Genomic DNA, 4826 nt, shown 5'->3' with positions numbered 1-4826 from the left:
ACCCCGCTATGGAGGCGCCACCCGGGGCGCCCCCGCGCTCGGCACCTGCCGCGGCGGCCCGGCGGGCTCGGGCCCTAAGAACCGCGCGGCCGGCGGGCGTGCGCGGGAGGCGCCGCCGCTGCCGCCCCGGGGCGGAGCGGGAAGCGGCGCCCCCCGCCGTCCTCCTCCTCCGCGAGCGCGGGCACGAGGATCCAGGCCGCGCTCGTGCAGACCCGGCCTAGGCGTCCCTGGCTTTCACCGCGCGGCTGCCCTTTGCGTGTCCCCCGCTTTGCGGAGGCGCCCACACGCTGCAGCCGCGGGCTGCGACACCCTCCAAGGTCCAAGGAAAGGCCGGGGTGCTCCAAGACACGGCAGGAAACGCACGCGGGGTTTTCTGGCCTCGCGCCGCTGTTCTCGTTGCAGAGCAAATATTTGCAGGGATACCCAAGGCTGAGCCTGGAATGGCCACCGGCAACTGCCCGTCCTGCTGGGGAGCTCGCTCTCCTGTCCCACAGGCACCCCCGGAACCTGTAAAACGGGATCCCCTCCAATTCATCCACAGGCAGCAATTGCAATAAGCACTGCTTGGTTTCCTTATGTCTCTTCTGGGTAAGCAAATAGCCAGTATTTGTTATGAGGAATGGCGAGGGGGTTGTTCACACCTTAGAAATGGCATGTAAATAAATACCCGGCTGCCTCCCCTTCCAGTTCTGCACACAGCTGCAATCAAGCAAAGCCAGAGCAAACTCTCTCATTTGAGCGGGCAGGCTGGTTTACACTGCAAAAAAATTGCATGGGTACAAGGCAGTTCTGAGTTTTTCTGCTGGCAAGAGCCCAAAGGCAGAGCTGCTCAGTGCCGTGGCAGAACAAGTTTGCTGCAAGGCCAGAGGACTGACCCCAGCCCGGCCTCGAGCCGTGTTCGCAGCCCCAGCGCCGCCCGGGCCTCCCACAGCAGAGGAAAGCGGCTGCGTCCACCGCTGCACAGGGTGGAGGGCAGGAAACGGGAGCAGTGCTGGAGGTTTCCAAAGGCCGGTGCAAGAATTCAGAACTCTTCAGAAGGGAAATGGAGCATTCGCTCTTTACCTTTACTGCTCCGGTGTCACACGATCCAGTGACACCAGGGCAGTGCTCTGCACTATCAGCACAAAGCACACACACAAGGCAGGCCACCTTTCTTGCTCCTAGCTACAACAAGGGGCACAAAACAACATGGGCACCTTTCAAAGCACAATGAGCTCGCAATACCCCCAATGACCCTCCTTTGAGCTTAATTTCCACTGGCTTTCCTTAAAAGAAGAGGGGGGGACAAAGGCAGACCAAATCTTACTCCATTTTAATATTCGGACTTGTCTTGTTATTAGAACTACATCCAAATTTCATGCCTTATATATTGCTTAAAAGTAGCTGCAGTGTCTGTTTTTGGCAATGGGACAAGTCCTCTCTGTGCACACGGGGCACAAGCAGGAAGGAAACCTTGGGCCAAGCAGCTCTGAAGGGCAGCAGGGCAGCACAAGGGGCCTCGAAAGTCACCCAATTCTGAGGGCAAATGCTGCCCTGCCAGCCAGGCTACTAACAGTCTCCTTCAGGAAGGGACCAAGGAGGAAGCACATACCTTACATTCCTCAGGGAAGTGTCAGCTCAGCCTTCACTACGTACCAGGATACCACCTGCATTTACAGAGACACATGAATTGCCTATTTCATAGCTCAGTCGCCAGTCACAGCACCTGAAGACATCCGTTCAAGAGGCAGTTCCTCAGCTCCAGCCCGAGATCTTACAGGCAGCTCACTGCACAGTGATCTAATTGTTTCATTCACACAGAAACCACATCCTAAGTAAAACACATAGGCAGGATGTAGTCAGGATTAGAAAATACCCAAACTAAAGTTATTAAACTCATCTTAATTACTCCAAGTACATATTTTGGCTATTTTTTAGTTTTATTTAATGCCATGATCAGTCCCTAGGTCTGCTTTTTAACCTAAGCCTGCCCTGAAAGACTAGCAGTTTTGACAGGGCAGAGCTGCCCATCAAGCAAATGTATAACTGCTTCACATCACAACTTCTGCAGCAGACTCTCATGATGAAATTTCACATCACAAACTTCCTTTTATAATTCTGCCAAATTAATGCATTCTTAGGGGTAAGGTAACATACCTGGTCGGCTAAATCCATCAGCCTTACTTGCATATATCCTAGCTGCAACTTGGAGGACAGAATTGAGAACCCTGGAGCTCGATGGTGCCAAGACGGAAATGGGAACAGCAGCTGTTCTATAACTATAGGCCTTTTATTTTATATATATATATATACACACCCACACACACACGGCAAATAAGGCGCTAGCAGCTGAGAGGGCAACACAACCTAAAGGACATACTAAGCGTCCAAGGGAAGACCTCACTCCCCATGCACTCCATCTCCAGAACTTTTCTGTTTATTCCTTTAGACTTACATTTTTCAGGATACATCAGAGGAGTTTTCTAGGCCACAGACTTGTCCTGACTCAATTCTTCTTTATCCTGTTCTGTGACTCCTTTGAACAGTTTCCCAGCTCTGCCAATATCTACATTTCTCCTGCAGCACAACAAGACAAGAGCTGTGCACTATTCACCTCTACTGTGGAAGACCTGTTTGGACAAACACTTAAGAGTAATCTCATTATGTTTACTTCCTCACAAACATTTAGCTGTCAAGTTGGCATCTGTAGTAGTGAAGTATTTGATAGTATTTACCACTAATTAAAAAGCATTAAGCTAATTCAAGATACCAAGTGAATACAAAGGTTTAAGTCCGTTTCCTCTGAATGCTCATGGCTATTTTACATCCTTTTCCCCAAGGAACTAAGGACACCAATCACAAGTTTACCCAGTCAGCATCACCTGCATGCAACATGTCTAAAGTCCACATCTTTGTGCTCCAAAAAAATTAATTTGTGTATTTTATCCTCTATAGCAAATTTCTCAAATGACATTAGACAATCATGAGATTTACTAATGGCTTTTGTTTCGATGGGATCTGCAGTCATTTCCATCTGTTATGAAAAAAAGAAAAACCATAGCAAGTTGTAATGCAAAGTAGTAAACAATTTATTTTTCTTTACATCAATCTTTAGCAAAACAACACTGGTTACATTTAGTGATTCAAATTTCTTGTACCGCATATTGCTGATTTATAACATGGCACTTAAGGGAAGATTCACTTAAACAGTTACACTGTTTCTGGAAATAAAGTGACTAATTTTCCATTGCTCAGTTAGGCATGGCTGAACATACTACCAAATTCATCAGATTTGAGACTAGCCATTCATTCCTTCGTGATGTCCTAGGGAACAAAAGTCCTTCCTGTTCTACTGACATACCTTACCATGTTTACAAGGACTGGGAGAAGGGGACAATCTCTCACAGAAAACACCTAAAAGGCAACAAAAAGTCTTTCCATGGATTATATAGCTTGTAAAAAAACACAAACAAACAATCCAATAACACTTGAGAATAATACCACCTACAGGCATGAACAGGTAAAGCTGGAATACTGTGAAGTTTTTATAGCTAAACATGTAGTGCACCAGATGTCTGACCTTTCAACAGAAGATACTTTAAACAGCAGATAAATTTCACCAGAAAGCCATATATAGTTATGAGGATAAAAGAATATTCTGTAGGATACAAGTCAATGGTTTGGGTCACACAACATACACAGGGAGCATTGCACAAGGAACTTTACACATGTGCATAGTCTTGAAGTTAAAAAATAAAGCCTGGAAGTGTTCCTTACAATAGGCAAACCCACAAAGTTTCATGATTACTGATTTAACAAGCCAATTTTCTAATCAGCGTCAGAGTTTAACCCTCATGCAATGCTTTGCAAGTTTACCCCAAATCTGAACACTTGGAATCTACGCAGTTTAGCTTTGCAGATCACCAAGTTGCACTGTATTTATGGTTGGCTTCATTTGGTTTAAATACTGCTTGTGTATCTTACATACTCTCAACAAGAGTTATTTTTCCTCAAATTTCCCAGATGAAGCATCACTAGAAAATGGACATTTGCCATAAACTTCTTCTACAGCAAGGCAAGCTTGCCCTGGAGCATCTGCCTGCTAAGTCACCTCAGTTTTGTTCTGTGCAGACTTCTAGTGGCCAGAGACAAGTCTTAGATGCCTGATCATTTTATTTTTTTGATCTTTTAAGATATCAGTCTCAGCAAAATGAAGTCAGCTTGCTTGCAGTGTGAATAAAATACCAGCAATTCATTTCACAACTGTAAGCTAATGAAAGGGAGGCATGATTTCCATAAGCTTCCTCCCAATTCACGTACTAGATTCACACAGCACAAGAAGCTTAATTTTACTGTACAAATGGGTAACATCATCTTGTACAAATCACAGTAACACAGATTCAACCTTCAGCAAAACTGTAAAAAAGAAATAGTCCTGTAATATTGTAAATCTAGTTTAAAACTTGCTGAACAGTTGCCTCAAAGTTGGTTTTATCTTCACACCCTGAAGACCTTAACAAACTCAGTGTGGAAACATCTCTTAAGTTTTAAGCTCAGTTCATAGTGAAGACTCAAAAGTTCAAGAATAATAGCGATTTCTAAGAACAGGGTAGGTACTTCTGAATTATTCACCTGAATATTTCAACTGTTGTCACTGGAAGGAAGATCTTAACTGTAATCCTTTTCTAAGCTTAACACTTAGGAACAAGATGAAAACAAAAGACTGAACATTACAGAATATTGTGACTTAGAGACCAGCTCTTCTAAAACAAAGACAGTATAAGTAGAAAATTAGAAAAGCTGGTCCCATTTTTATAATCAAATACCAATAATAAGTAAAAAAAGGA

The sequence above is a fragment of the Nothoprocta perdicaria genome, unplaced genomic scaffold (genome assembly GCF_003342845.1).
Source record: "Nothoprocta perdicaria isolate Ctin4 unplaced genomic scaffold, notPer1 scaffold_214, whole genome shotgun sequence".
Taxonomy (NCBI): domain Eukaryota; kingdom Metazoa; phylum Chordata; class Aves; order Tinamiformes; family Tinamidae; genus Nothoprocta; species Nothoprocta perdicaria.
Note: the sequence above shows the minus strand (reverse complement) of the source record.